General features: G+C 41.0%; 1 protein-coding gene across 2 annotated transcripts in view; it reads left to right on the top strand.

Moving 5' to 3' along the window:
- Galntl6 (polypeptide N-acetylgalactosaminyltransferase-like 6) overlaps window positions 1-16,826 on the top strand; it is a 1,251,036-nt gene that overhangs the window by 1,031,939 nt on the left and 202,271 nt on the right. The gene's annotated exons all lie outside the window — the stretch shown is intronic.

Below are 16,826 nucleotides of genomic sequence, written 5' to 3' on the forward strand. Positions count from 1 at the left end.
TGAAAAGAATCAGAAACACGGGTCCTTTAAATAAAAAATACAAGGAGACTGCATGCTCCACTTAAGATATTCTCCCCTAAAAGACTATTGGAATTAACAGTTTGTTCTTTTATTGAGGATGAGTATGAAGTAGAAACCAGATCTGGAACCTCTAAGCTACACCCTGTTAGAAACTGTCTATTTTTCCCCCAGTGGAAACCAGTGCTTCCAAGGCTTAAAATTAGAGAATGTCATTGAAAGGCAAATTCAATGAAAATAATCAATAACCCTTCTCCTAATTTAAGTGCCTGTAAGAGACAAACTTGTAATAATCCATTGACTAATTCCTACAACAGGCTAATGGCTGTTGTTGTTGTTAATTGTGGAAGTGAGGATTGTATATTTCAAGAAAAATGGTGAACAGGATGGTGGACAGGATGTAGTCCCAAGAGTTAGCACAGAGATTGTCCAGTGTATTACAGCTACTCCATCCATATCCTTAGAGCATACTGAAATCTTTATTATTTTAAAACTCTGGTGTAATTGTTTAGCATGCGTGAAATATCTGTGATCAGAGCTTTCCCCACTCTGTTCAAATCCATTTAAGAAACGTTAATAAAATCTATACTGCTTTTTCCATCAGTAATAGACACCATAAAAACATTGCAGTAGGGAAGTTACCAAGTACTAACACAACGTTGGTCATGATAACCATTTGAATACTAATAAGCATTTAGCAGTTCTCCAGAAAAATATTTCCTCCAGCCCTGGGTAACAGAAGGGTATTTAAGAAGTCATTCGCTAGCTAAAACAGGAGAATGACATCTCTCTTGTCCATTGAGACATATTCATTAGCCACACAACACGTTTAGACTTACGATTTCAACCTCTCAAATGTCTGGAAAGTGGTTGAAAAGAAATGATGAAGAGCTTTTATAGCTCTCCCACATGCTCTGACCAATGTTTGTGAATATTCAGAACTGCTATAAAAATGTATAGGGATCTATTTGAGATCTAAATAGATCTTCTAATAGTTTGTCACAAGTATTAGAAGCAGACATAACTGAGAACAGCTTCTCAGATATCCCTGAAGGTAGCCATTAGAAGGGTTTGCCAAAGGCACTAAAAGTAGGATAAGTGGTAAGTTGGTACTTAAGTTAACAAGCTTGCCTTAAACCCTTTCTCGGTGGTGCCCATGTATATTTTAGAGCGTGTCATAAGCCACCAATATACAAAATTTCCATTCATCAATATTTTAATTTGATAAATAAAAAATAAGTTGTCAATGGAAGTTAAAAATTGTTTGAAATATTTTTTATAAAAGAGTGGAGGAAAGGCTATGACTTAGGGTTTCTGTGGCTGTGAGGAAACACCATGACCAAAAGCAACTTGGGGAGGAAAGGGATTTCTTTCGCCTTACAGCTTGTGGTTCATAGATGCGACTCAGGGCAAGAATTCAAGGCAGGAACTTGGAGACAGGTCACGGAAGAACATTCCTGTATTGAATAGTTTTATATCCATTTGACACAAGCAATAACTATCTGAGAAGAGGGAATCTCAGTTGAGAAAATGGCTCCATAAAGCCAGGCTGCAGGCAAGCTTGTGGGAGGGCCCACCTCATAGTAAGTGGTAGGGTCCACCCCACAGTAAGTGGCACCATCATGGCCTAGTCATCCTAGGTTTTATGAGAAAGTAGGCAGAGCAAGCCATGAGGAACAAACCATTAAGCAACATTCCTACATAATCTCTACACTAGCTCCTGCCTCCATGTTCCTGCTGAGTTTGACTTCCGACCCTGACTTCCTTCTATGGTCAACAGTGACACAGAAGTGTAAACCAAATAAACCCTTTCCTCCCCACTTTGCTTTGGGCCATGGTGTTTCATAACAGCAATAGCAACTCTAACTAAAGACAGCTGCTTAGCTCTCCACTGTGTGAGCCTGCTTTTGCTATAGCATGAAAGACCACCTGTGCAGGGGTGACACCACTCACAGGAGACTCAGCCCTCCCACATGAGTCACTAATCATGAAAATGCCCTACATTTTCTGGATTAAGTTTTTTTCTCCCTACATGACGTTAAAGTGTGTCAAGTTAACATAAAAACTAGCCAACATGGAATATGCATACAGAAGGGCCCCAACAACACAGAATTTTCTTGGTTGTCAGCTGACAAGCAGACATTCCACAGTGCAATTGCCACTGTCCAGGTCACCGTGTCCCAAGGGCTAGAATTCATTCCTATGATAGCATTCCAAATACTGTAATAGTGACTCATTGCGTTGACCTTTTACATCACTTCCATCGTGACAGCAAAATGAGGCCCTGCTTTCAGAAACAATGGAATCAGACTTCTGCCAAAGGGCACGCTAAGGCTGGAAACTGTAAACGTATTCTCAGTGCCTGCACTGACAGTGGAATTTTTTGTCAGGACGACCCCGATGTGGCCATCACAATATCAAGCACTTTGCTTAACCCTGCCTCTGACAGGATCGGTAACTTTCAGAATGAGATTACCACTCGTTCCTATCAACCACTTAGGTGGCAGCTGTCCTGTCAGAAATTGCCTGGGTCTATTGAATATTACCGTCTTTCTGTGTTAAGTCCCTTTGATGCCTGGGAACATAGACACTTTAGCTCTTTGTAATAAATGTAACTTCCAGGAGGTGTCCACTTTGATCTTAAAAACTGCATTTGCCTCCCTAATAACAAAAGAACGGTTACCCAAGCCCTCTGAGCAGCGTATCAGCAATTCCATTATCACAGCAGTCACCGGAATGTGCTCATAAACAGACATGCTTTAGGCTAAAGCTCGCTTCTCTAGACGTGAGGCTGTAAGATACACAGGATGAACGCTGACTATCTATACATCTCCCAGAGGCTTTCAAGTTTCAAGAGGCTGTGGGGATGTGTGGCTTTCTGTGGGAAAATATGGATGGGATGCTGGAAAGGTGGGCAGGAAGGAACTTAAAAGAGGAATATGGAAATTCCTTGTAAACCACAGGGCTCTTTACATCATATGCATGCAAAAATTATCTTCCTGTAGCAAGTAAGCTCATGCGCATGTTAGCTCATTTGGTCTGCCATTTTTTGAGTTGTCTGTGCAGTTGGCTGGCACTATACATTTTTCAACTTGAAAATCATGTCATGGGTAGGACGTGATCAGTATTTAACTATTAAAGAAATAAATTACATTGAACTAAAATTTCAGAACACTATACCAATCTATACAAATGTATTATTTCTCAGACATTTAGTTTCAGTTAAAATGTGCATATGATCCTGAGCTGTAGCATAAATACCATTTCTTAAAATAAACTACAAAGCCCAAAGAACTCAAGATCCTCAAACTTCCCTAAGCTGGGAAACATGATCTGAACGAGAAAGAAATGGTTCTTTGTGTTTCACTTGGAATTCCAAGAAAATGTTTACTTATTTTTGAAAAAAAAAATCTTATTGTTAAAAAGTGTTCTTTTAAGAGCAAATGGGATACTTATGGTTCCTGTTACCATAATGAATTGGACTGGACTGGACTGGACTTGGATGGGATGGAATGGGGTTGGGTGGGGTGGGGTTGGATGGAATGGAATGGGGTGGGGTGGGGTAGGGTGGGGTGGGATGGGGTGGGGTGGGGTAGGGTGGGGTGGGATGGGATGGGATGGCATGAGGTTGGATTGGATGGGATGTGGTGGGGTGGGATGGGGTGGGGTAGGGTGGGGTGGGATGGGATGGGATGGGATAGGATGAGGTGGGATGGGGTGGGTTGGGATGGTATGGGATGGGTTGGAATAGGAGAGGGTGGGGTGGGATGGGGTGGGATGGGATAGAATGGGATGGATTGGATGCATCCCAGGAACACTTCTGGTCTGTGATTAATGAATACACAACCTTGGCTCTTTCTGGGAACTTACGTAATGGAGTGGAATGCTTTTAGAGATTTCTTGTTATCTGTGCCTTTTGAATTTCCTCATTCCTGGTTCATCTTGAATGCAGAGCACTTAGGAAACTAATCTTTTTCTGTGTGACAAAATGTAATGTGCCCCTATAGTCTATAATGACAAAGGAAAAGTGTTCATTTACTGTCTGGCCACTAACTTACTTCTTCAACCTTATGTTAGCATCTAAACATTTAGAAAGAATCAGAAGAAATTGTCTTGACCCACTTCCTTGTCAAGCAATCACTAGATAATACCCCAGATAGTGGCCTGCCTCTGCTTGAACTCATCAAGAAAGTAAATTTGCTACTTCAAAAGGCAATCCATTCCAGCAGACTTATTGACTGGAACCTTTTCCTTTGTATTAAGAAAATTCTGTCTCCTTGATCTCAAATTATCCTATTTGAGATGTAAAGGATGTCTAATCCCACTTCAGCGACAGCTAATAACTGCATCTGAAAGCAGCCCTGTGCCTCTTTCCTTTTCCAGGCTAAGTCTTTTCTCTTCTGCTACTATGTCCAAAATCTTACACACAGACACACTCACACACACACACACACACACACACACACACACATACACACACACACACACACACACACACACACACACACACACACGCATGTGTAAAGGTGGATACACCAAGGAAGAAATGTTGTTTGTTCTACCTTAGTCCACAAGAACACCAGTGGGAAGTCAGCGGATTTTCATATAAGTTCATAGACTGGCCTAGAAAGGCCTAGCTCTTGCTGTGACCTGCTGTCAAGCATAACAAGTTTGGCACTTCAAATACCATAGATTCCCTAAAGGTCAAAACGCTGTGAGTAGCATCTTCATGGGCTGCATCTGCAGTCAAGGGTGGGAAGTTCAGCCCATGCTTGAACTGATTAAATGCAACCTCTGTTAAAGGGAGTTGTTTTACCACTTCACCAAAAAGGAGAATGCCTTCTAGAAATGTACTCCCAGCATCTACCTCTGTTCCTCGAAAGAAGAGACTCTAAAACTTGGTAACATTCTTTGAAGTATGAGAGCAGCCTACATAGCCCAGGCCGGCCTATAATCCAGCACTTGAGATACTGGCAGACGAACAAAGATTGAGAGCTGAAGACTAGCCTTGGCTACATAGTGGGATTCTGTTTTCAAAAAAAAAAACAAAAAAAACATTAATATGAGAAAATATTGATGTAATACTATGTAACTGGACTGCAGGAGCTTATCAGGTAACCCATGAAATATTTTGGTAAATTAATAGTTTGGGAAGAATGTGGTAGTTAAGGTTTCTATTGCTGTGGTAAACTCTAAGAACAAAAGTAACTTGAGGAGGAACCAGTTTCTTTCATCTTACAACTTTTACATCACATTCCACCACTAAGGGAAATCAAGGCAGGAATCCGAAGGCAAGAATTGAAGCAGAAGTTATGGAGGAGTGCTGCCCATTGTCTCTCTCCTAGTGGTTGGCTCAGCCTATTTTCTTATACAACTCAGATCCACCTGTCCAGGGATGACACTGACCACAGTAGGATGGACCCTTCTACATCAATCATCAGTCAAGAATATAACCCACAGGCTTCTATACAGCTCAGTGTGATGGGGATATTTTCTCTTCTCTGGTTCCCTCTTCTTGGATGTCTCTAGGTTGTGTCAAGCTGAACAAAAAAAGAAAAAAGAAAAAAGAGAGACAGCACAAAGAGAATCAGGAAAAATGTACAAATCATAAATTCATCAAGCTAGGAGAACCCTTAGATCAACCTCTCATTTTTATAGACAACCATAAAGACTACAGAGTCTGTGTGACATATTTGGCACTATGAGTAGTAAATTCAACCACTATCTCTAGAGTCTTAGGTTGTAACTCACCATTTCAGACTCTTCTTTCTTTTCTCCATGGAGGTAGAGAGGAAATAACATCTATTGCCTCCAGGAACTGGGCTTGAAAATTTACATTCATTGCTAAATCATTTAGTCCTCATTTCAAGCCTATGAAATAATTCATCCTGTGCACATTGGTAGATGATGTAGCTGGGGCATAGAAAGCAAATACAGCCAAGCAGAATGAGAAGAGAGCTAGCAATGCCTTCTATTTCTTAGGAATTTCTACCTTTTTTTCTACATGGAGAGGATGAATTCTCCAGTGTTTAAAAAGTAATCATGTGGAAGTAGAAGACAACATTTTCAGCACAGTATCTTCCTCCATAAACACAAGGATGCGTCTGTCGGTGGACAGTACCGAGCCAGCGGCATCTCTGGCCATCATCAAAGCCTACAGCAGGTCCTGTTTCAAGACCTGTTTGGAACATTGAGTTAGACAATCATTCCAGGACTACAGCTTACAGATGGATGATACGTTTTCAACTGTGTTCTTCATAGGGTGGAAATAAGGTTAAGATTCAGCCAGCCCTGTACTCACAAGGCCATGAGCCAGCTAACCTAGAGGAAAGGGTCTCGGTTCCCATATCCTTGGCAGTCATGAAGCTTCCTTTTATTCATAAAAAGAAGAGAACAACAAATTCAGGCTCCACTTATTTGATGCTCAGGATGACACACTGACCTTCATCAGGACTGTTGTGACTTCAGAAGGTGACGCTGATAATTTCAACACTTCTTTAGCTTACTTAGAATTTGAAAATAATTTCTTTTACTCAAAACATTCTATATGAGTTTTGACCCAATATTAATTATTGTGAATTAATCAAAATCAGCAAAGCATGAAATTATCCCTTCCCAATGGCAACCTAGACTTGTAAAATGCTAAATTTTATGTAAAATGTAAAGTGGGAAGTATGGCTTTGGGGTCTTTTCCTCCCTCACTTCTGCATTAAATTGGACACTGATAATCTGCCTGGCTCACATTGAGCCACCTTGAATCTTGAGAGTTTGAGAAAGGAAGAAAATTTTCTTCATATGCCACTTCTCAGGCCAAGTCACATGAATTACTCTGTTATTTCATGTAGTTGTTTCTTAATGTTGCACCCTTTTCATTAAAAAAATAAATAAATAAAATTGATACATCTAAACTACCTTGGGTTTTGTTTCTTTGACTTCAAAATTCTGTTTCATTAAGGTTTAGAAACTTTTAGTGTGTGTGTGTGTGTGTGTGTGTGTGTGTGTGTGTGTGTGTGTGTGGTATGTGTAGTATATGTGAATATGTATGTATATTGTGCATGTGTGTGTGCTGTAAATAGTGTGTATGTATGTGTGGTGTGTGTGTGTGTCTGGTATGTGTGGTATATATGAATATGTGTGTTTATGTGTGCATGTGTGTGTGCTGTGAATAGTATATATGTGTGGTGTGTGTGTGTGTGTGTGTGTGTGTGTGTGTGTGTGTGTTTGCTGTCTTGTTGCTGTGATAGACACTATAATCAAAAATAACCTTAGGAAGAAAGGGTTTATTTCACCTTATACTTGGACTCTCAGTCCATCACTGAGGAAAATCAGAGTAGAAACTCAAGCAGGATCAGAGGTGGGAGCCGTGGAGGAAAGCTGCTCACTGGTTTTCTTCCCCTGGCTTCTTCAAGTAGCTTTCCACATAGTTCAAACCCATGTACCTGTGAATGGCACTAAACTTCTTACTGTGAAGCAAGAATCAAGAGTCAAATTCCTGACTTCATTCATTCAGACTTCAAACCTCAAGCTTAATCGATAAGCTCACAGGAGTCCAATCAGTGACTTTTTTCATTCATTCAGACTTTAAATCCTGGGGTTAATCAATAATTTTCTTTTCCTCTCCTTTGAACAGAAACTTACCCATCCATTAAGGGAAGTAGCTTTGCCAATTAATGTGAGATAGTGGATCCACAATAATAACAGCAGGAAGGGAGACAGACTGACTTTTCCTCATACCGGCTGCTTGCCATGAGGGCAGACTACAGCTGATGGGTTGAAAATGTCATCTTTCAGTGACTTCCTAATGAAGGGAAATGTCAATCATGCCACTTTCTGGTCTGTTTACAAGATCTTAGTAAATATTTGACAACCACAAAAAGACAAAATATTTAGAGAGAAACACTGTCACACTTCTAAATGATGTCCTCATCTACAGAGGGTGAGAATAAAGAACCAGAAATGGCTCAAGAGCCTAAAAACTAATCAAAATATTGAATAATATGAGTCTCTCTCAGAAATCCTGAGAACCCACTGGGGATTTTTTTTCTTCAATGAAAAGTAAAACTACCTCATTGACAGAGCCAGTCAAAAAATGAATAGTTAATTGCCCACCACTCTTGAAAGATCCCTCTCTACCCATCAGCTTTGGGGGTCTTTTGGCTGCCTGGTCTCTATTCTCCATGAGAATTACATCTGATGATTGATAATTCATGCGGGAATTGCAAAAATCCCTCTTCACTGCTGAGATCAGCTCTCCAAAAATGATGTTTGCATAACTCCCTCTCCCAAGACAGGTCATGATTCCCGTGTTCATTGAATGCTTTCTCTAATGTACCCTTTCCAATAGTAACAATTTAAATTGACAAAGTCAATTCCTAAATTAGCATTTGATGCTATTATTTCCTGAAGCTCAGGAGCTCATATGATCCTCTTTAGTTTGTCCTGATCTCTCAGTATTCCTGGGTTTCTAGGGTAACATCAGCTTCAAGATCTCTTCTCTTTGATTTCTAACTGTATGAATTCTGATTTTTTAAATGTTTTCTGCTACCACTCTGTTAAAGGTTTGAATGTGTATAAGTTATACTATTTTAAAAGAAAGTAATAAATTAAGAGATTGCTTTCACTTCTGTGTATTAGACATTCAGGACCATGGTCCCAGTGGTCCTCCAGAAAACCTTACCAATCCCTACCCAAGCATTGCCATGGTTCTTATTATAACCGTAACTGATTCTCTCTTTGATCCCCCTCCTTGGACCTTGGACTTCTCTGAGTCTTCATCTAGCTTCAGTGTAATCTCATTCCTCCATATGAAAAGATGGTCTGGAGTCTACATCCAAGAGGCTTTCTAATACTGTAACAAAAATACCTGACTTAATCATTTTCAAAGGTAGAAAGTTGTATTCGGACTCACAATTTTAATGGTTTCAATCCATGCTCACATGACTCTACTATTTCTATACTTATGATCACACAGAGCACTTTGACAGGAATATTGACAGATATTGACAACCTCTTCATCTGATGGCAGCAGAAACTACATGGTACTTACAGTCGCCTAAAGGGCATATCCTCCGTGATATAATTGCCTTTTCTAGGATCCAGTCTACCAAAAGTTTTATCATTCCTCAACAGCATGACACTGAGCACCAAATCTTTAACTGCAATGCTTTTAGGGTACATTCCAGATCCGAACAATGACATCAAACAGTCCCTGAACAGAGTCAACCAGGCAGTTACCTCCAGCACCATCCAACAGCTATCCATATAGATATAGCCATGGCTCCCCGTGTATGAAATTATCAGAGTTCACGAACTGGTTTGGGAACTGCTTTGCTATCTTGTGCCCATTTCTTTCAGACGTTACTTGTGTTTCTGTGTGTCTGCTCCAGCTTCACTGCTGGGGTGTCAGAACGCCCCCGGAAGGTGTAATACAGAGGCACTAGGCTATGTTCCTTTCTCCCCTTTGGGGTGCCAGGCTCAGGGGACACTGCCTCAGTGCTCAGGGGAGACAAATTGCAGCCTAAGATAGACATCTCAGACCATGTTTCTCTGGGCTGGGACAGAGGCTGTGGTTCTCAAACCCTGGGCACCCAGATGCTTCTCGTAAGCAAGAAGGGTTGGGGACAGGCCAGAGGCCTGAGATGAGCCTGTGGTAGGGACAATGTGGCTTAGCTAACTGTGAGTGCCAGGAGTGTGGAGGGCCCTTCTGTGGTGGACTTAAGTGCATCTCCTCCGTGTGTTTAAGGTCTTCCCCCACTGTGGTCCTTGGTGAGAGAGACAGTCCTCGCTTGTCCAAACTGCTTTACTCATGGCAGAAAAGGATCCACATGACTTACTCAGGATGAACCGGAGATTAAATACCTTTTGCAGGAATGGATACCTGGGAAAGGAAGTTTATTGGCTAAACCCTCAGATACCTCATTAGCATGGAGAACTATAGGCTCTATGCTACAGGACCTGCTGTCATGGTCCTCTTAGTGGGATGTTGTGACCACATGCTCCAGGACAGGAATCTGATGGGGGCTTAGTGAGCTTCTGATGTTCTTAATTAAGAGAACATCCGGGCTCTAAACTTAGACTGCTACCTTATTAATTCTTCTCTGTTGGCATAGTCCACTGCCCCATGAGTCTTCCCTTTTCTTTTTATAAAAGGGAGGTGTCGTGGGAATGACTGTCTCCTACATTACTTGTAGTTAAACTTTTGAGTGTGGGAGGGTGTTAAGCATTAAAATAAAGCAACATAAGTCAGAGGGTAACAAAGGGCGGGGCTGAATTACCTGCTTTGCTTTACTTTGCTTCCCAAACTATTGTCCTGAGTTGTGAGGACATATTTTTGAGAAATATGTGGTGTGGTGTGGTGTGTGTGTTGTGTGTGTGTGTGTGTGTGTGTGTTTGTGTGTGTGTGTGTTGTGGTATATATAAATGTGCATGTGCGCATGTGCCCGCTCCCCCTACACCCTTTTCTCTGTGGAGATTGTTGGCCACTAGCATGAAGGGAGAAAGAGAACAGAGGCAGAGAAAAAACAAAACAATTTCTTGGTTATATGTTTTAAACATTTAGGCCCACAGTCTTGGTAGTTGTCTGGTTGTCTGGTATCAGGGATGAGGAATGGATTCCACACACTCGGTAATCAGCAGGTGGAGAGGAAAACAGGTTGTTGATTGACAGTACTTATCTGGAGTCCATTTGCCCTGTGAGAGGTTGATCCAAGTGAATTCCCTGGAGCTTATGAGAATCTTTCTAAGTTTACAGAAAGATAAATTTCAGATGTTAGTATTACCACCATTGAATTTTAAACTTTTAAAAGTCTCAATACAACATCAGCAATGTGAAAGAAGTCTGAAGGCGTTTTCCTTCCTCCATCATACCTCAAATCACCTTCCTATCACTTTCCAAGTTTTTTCACATCTTCTAACCTTCATGACTTGCACTTACCAACCTCAAAACACCTTTCTAGACCCTCACTACCTTAGAAGATGTTGTATCCTCGGACCCTACACAAACTTCAAACTTTACACCCTTTCCTTAAACTTTACACTTTTTCCTACCTAATTATTTACCAGGAGACACAGGAGGTTGATCACTGGGAGCAGTCACTGTAATGCAAACATTTTGCTGTGAAGAAATCACCAGCTTTCTTAAATGGAGAAAACCAACCAGAATTAACCTAATAATGTCAAGGTTGAATTATCATTATTACTACTATTAATGTTATTGGTGGTGGTGGTGGTAGTAGTAGTAGTAGTAGTAGTAGTAGTAGTAGTAGTAGTAGTAGCAGCAGTAGTAGTAGCAGCATTGCTCTTTGCACATGATAGTCAGGCTCTGCACCTTGGTTAGCCCTTGGTTTTGATTTTGTTTGGTTTGTTTGTTAAGTTCAGGCTGCCCTGGAACTCTTGATCCTACAACCACAACCTCCTGAGTGCCATTACTCCTTCACCTAGCCTCTTTTAACATACTTTGTAAAGAAATCTTATGTGTATAAATAACAACAGAATGAAGACTGCAAAGCCTGGCTCTGACTCCCCAATGGTATCTTCTGAGGTCATTAGCATTCACTGGGGATCCCACAGGGCCGTAAGACTGTACTCAGAGACAGAGCCATATCCATAGCTGTAAAAAGAAATACTTAGGAAAGGAGTGCTTCTTCGTCTTTAGCAGTTAGAGCCAAAATAAAATTGACTGTTAAAGTTGCAGTGCACACCTCTTGGTGCAAATAGAGATGAATGAGAAAAAGAGCTGTATTATTATCCTAACTGGAACTGGATGGGAAATTCAATTGTTTCTATTGTTTACTGTTTATAATGTACTTGGATCTAGGTTATTTATGTACAGAGAATCACTGGCTTAGCCAAGACCATTGTCCCTTCCTTCAAGGGAATAAGCTATGGCTATGATGCCAAAGTGTATGGACAAGAGTGTCTTCTTTACATCTGATTTTATTTCTTTATTTACACTAATGTTTCTTGGCATTGGTCCATGTGGAAGTAGGTTTGAGGGAAAGAAATATGTGGTTTTAAGTGTTGGAGTGCCATTAAAATTGAGCAAAATGAACTGTTGACAAAGGAATGTGACGTGGTTCAATGGAAAGCCTCCCTCTTTCTGTAACCTTCTGATTCAGAAGTGGTCCTTGAGGGTATCTCAGGTCTTCCTCTTCGCTGGTTCCTTCTCCCATCAATAGGAACGGGAACAAAAGAAAACAATTCATACTGGCTCTGCTTATAGAATTTAGACAAACCAAGTCAGGAGATTCAGAAAGGCAGCATCTTTCATACTAGGACAATTGGTTAGAAAACTTACCTACAGCCCCTCAGATGTGGTACATAGTAGAGAAAAGTAAGAAAAATGGAAAGGAAAGCCAAAATGTTAGTAAGAGAGACCAACGACGTCAAAAGCCAAGAGAGGATGTAGGCCTAGAAACCATGTGCAGCAGCCGGAAGCCAAACAGGAAGTGGGAAGCTATGACTGACTGGAGAGAATTGTTCTGCCTTTCAGAATGCCACCCTAACACCAACATCTTTTCCTCACCACCCCATACCCTATCCTTAAACAGTTCTACCAGCAAACATGTTAGGGAGAATTCAGACTTGCTGAGTGTTTCTCCAGTGCATCATGGAACTCCAAGAATTAAATTTAATGGAAAATAATTCTAGTATATATAGTGGGCTTAAGAACAGAGTTATAAATCAAATGGCATAAGTACAACTTCCTGTCTCTATCACGGGACTCTATAGAGCCCCAGGGAAGTGTTTCCAAACCAAACAGCAAGCTTGTCCCAAACATCCAGGACCCAGGCAGGAATGCAAATGAAGACCCAGGTGGCCCATGCTTACTTATCTGGATCCTATAAATCAGGCCAGCAAACCACTGAACTGTGTTCAGTAGCCTCGTATCTTGATAAATATCCTTGTATAGCAACCTAAAGGACCAGGTTTGCAGATAGGATCTTTCCTTTCACTTTGTAGCTGCTTACAAGGGGTGTTGGGGTGGGGTGGGTAGACAGCACACTACTCTTGTTCTCAGTCATGTCCTGCCTGTACCTCAACCACACAAGGGGACACAGAGGTACAAATCAAAGCCTACATCCCCAACTATATATGTCCCCAACTATATATCCACCCTTTCAGTCAGTCTTCAGACCTAAGGGTATAAATTTCAAGCCCCAAGAACCCCACTCCTTCCCACCCTTCTTCCCCTAAGGAAAACAAGCAAGAAAAGCCCTAAACCTCAGAAGCAGGCTCAAAGCCATTTAATTGTTCAGGGAATCACACAGTGTGAAGAAACAAGTTTACAATGGGTGTGTAGCTTTAATAAGCTACCTGGCTTTGGATCCTAGGACTACTCCCTGGGAGAAAGGAATATCCACAGAGTTAGACCAAGGAGCATCTCTCCTGGAACTCAAGTCTGCTACATGCTACAATCCCTACACCAACCTGGGACTACATTCCGTGTAACTATGTAACTTTTATATCAAACTTTCAGAGTTCAGCACCTATGTCTGACACCTTCGAGCTCATGAAGAAGATATTGTCTATCTGATTCTTTACAGAAAATAGACTATATAATTTCCATATCAAAATATGTAGCTCTGGGCTAGCAAGATGGCTAGGCAGTTAAGGTGAGCATTGGCTGTTCTTCTAGAGGACTTGGGTTCCATTCTCAAAACCCATATAGTAGCTTAGCTCACATAACCACCTGTAACTCCAGTCACACTGAATCTTCTAGCCTCCTTGGGTACCAATTATAAATGTAGTACACAGACATACATACAGTAAAAATACATACATATGTATAATGTAAATATATAATTTAAAAGATGCATATGGGTCACACAACAATGGCAACTGTTCTCATGGTAACAACGCTTGAAAACAAGTTACTGTGAATTAAGTTGTTGCTCTCATTGGGAGGCAGGGGATGGTGCACGCACGCACGCACAGGTGAGCGCACGTGTGTGTGTGTGTGTGTGTGTGTGTGTGTGTGTGTGTATGTGTGTGTTTCATTTTATTTTGTTTTCTAATCCTTCTTCACTAATCAAATGAATGCTGGAATTAAAGGAGTGCACCACCTGCCTGATTAAGAGTTAAGATGGAATATTTTTATGTCTTGTTTTGTCTTGTTTTTAGAATTTAAATCTCCATACATCCTACCATTAAAAACAAAAACAAAACCTCAAACACTTAGAAGTCATCCATTGGTGTTGACAGGAATTAGTTCCAGCTTCTCACACCATGCACACCCACTACAATCTGCAGATGAGCATATATATATATATATATATATGAGCATATATATATATATATATATATATATATATATATATATATAGAGAGAGAGAGAGAGAGAGAGAGAGATGTTCACACATAATCCACACACATCCTCCTGTGTACTTTAAACCATCTCTAGACTACATATCACACCTAATGCTATTTTAAAAGCCTGTGTGAATAATAGTTGTACTGTTTTTATTTAAAGAATGATATAAGAACAAAGTCTGTACATGTTCAGATACAGATACAACTTTTTGTAAATAGTTTTAAATCTGTGGTGGTTGGTTGAATTCTTACATATAAGACCCAAAGTTTCAGAGGGATACATGCATGTCCATTGTAACCCCAAACTTAGTGTCATGTAGGATTGAGTTCAATGCTGGTGTGTTTCCTTTTCTAAATAGCCATGCTTATATTGATTCCAATTGACCCCCCCCTCCCCACTCAGCATCACATGTTGATACAGGGGAAAGTCACGAGGTGGGAAGGGTCATCTGTATGGTTATCTTTCCCTGCTACCCTCATCTGGACTCAGGTTGGATGTCGCAGGTCTTCTCAAACAGGTTTTTGTCCTCACCGGACCCCTTGAGGTGGTACTGACAGTTTCTTAGCCTGCATGGCCACCTCAGCTCTCACCCTGCTCAACTACAGTTCTTGTTACATACTAGTCTGGGAAACCTAGTCTGTGCTTACACTGATTCCTAGCTTTGGTTAGTTCAGCCCCATGTCTGGAGCTTAATGCTTTCACACATCATAGCTACCTCTGTTTGCTTCTCTAACTTGTTCTCCAACTCCAGCATGCAAGAACTCCCCACACAAGTACTGGGACCCCTGAAGACCTTATCTCAGGGCCCAGTCTGTCTCCCTAAGTTACCATCATTGTCATTCTAACAAGCTGATTCTGCTAGTACACAGCATGTGCTTAGAGGTGTAACCTAATCATGGATTCTAGCCAGAAAATGAGAGTACTCCCTCTGTTTTGGAATCTTAAAACTGGTCCAGAGCTTTATTCTCCCTACCATACCTCACTCCCTAACTTTCATCAGAGCAAAGTTATTCCCCTCCAACCCTGATCCATTGGGAGCAATGAATCCTTTCTCGATTGCAACAAACCATTGCTCTCACAAATGAAAACTGTTTTCAAGGCTGTTATTTTGAAAGCCGAGTATTGAAGTCCAATTTCCTATTTTGGATGGTACCTGCTTTACATCTCTCAAAAGCAACAGATGCCTGAGTGTCCAAAGAGAGAAAGCCCAGTGCAAGAAGAATTACACAGAAGAAACGTCTTGCCAATAATAATTCCTTTAGCTTAAGTCCAAGTGGATCAAGGACCTCCACATCAAACCAGATACACTCAAACTAATAGAAGAAAAACTAGGGCAGCATCTCAAACACATGGGCACTGGAAAAAATTTCCTGAACAAAACACCAATGGCTTATGCTCTAAGATCAAGAATCGACAAATGGGATCTCATAAAACTGCAAAGCTTCTGTAAGGCAAAGGACACTGTGGTTAGGACAAAACGGCAACCAACAGATTGGGAAAAGATCTTTACCAATCCTACAACAGATAGAGGCCTTATATCCAAAATATACAAAGAACTCAAGAAGTTAGACCGCAGGGAGACAAATAACCCTATTAAAAAAATGGGGTTCAGAGCTAAACAAAGAAGTCACAGCTGAGGAATGCCGAATGGCTGAGAAACACCTAAAGAAATGTTCAACATCTTTAGTCATAAGGGAAATGCAAATCAAAACAACCCTGAGATTTTACCTCACACCAGTGAGAATGGCTAAGATCAAAAACTCAGGTGACAGCAGATGCTGGCGAGGATGTGGAGAAAGAGGAACACTCCTCCATTGTTGGTGGGATTGCAGACTGGTACAACCATTCTGGAAATCAGTCTGGAGGTTCCTCAGAAAATTGGACATTGAACTGCCTGAGGATCCAGCTATACCTCCCTTGGGTATATACCCAAAAGATGCCCCAACATATAAAAAAGACACGTGCTCCACTATGTTCATTGCAGCCTTATTTATAATAGCCAGAAGCTGGAAAGAACCCAGATGCCCTTCAACAGAGGAATAGATGTAGAAAATGTGGTACATCTACACAATGGAATATTACTCAGCTATCAAAAACAATGACTTTATGAAATTCGTAGGCAAATGGTTGGAACTGGAAAATATCATCCTGAGTGAGGTAACCCAATCACAGAAAAACACACATGGTATGCACTCATTGATAAATGGATATTAGCCCAAATGCTTGAATTACCCTAGATGCCTAGAACAAATGAAACTCAAGACGGATGATCAAAATGTGAATGTTTCACTCCTTCTTTAAAAGGGGAACAAGAATACCCTTGGCAGGGAATAGAGAGGCAAAGATTAAAACAGACACAGAAGGAACACCCATTCAGAGCCTGCCCTACATGTGGCCCATACATATACAGCCATCCAATTAGACAAGATGGATGAAGCAAAGAAGTGCAGGCCGACAGGAGCCGGATGTAGATCGCTCCTGAGAGACATAGCCAGAA

This window comes from Rattus norvegicus, chromosome 16 (assembly GCF_036323735.1).
Source record: "Rattus norvegicus strain BN/NHsdMcwi chromosome 16, GRCr8, whole genome shotgun sequence".
Taxonomy (NCBI): domain Eukaryota; kingdom Metazoa; phylum Chordata; class Mammalia; order Rodentia; family Muridae; genus Rattus; species Rattus norvegicus.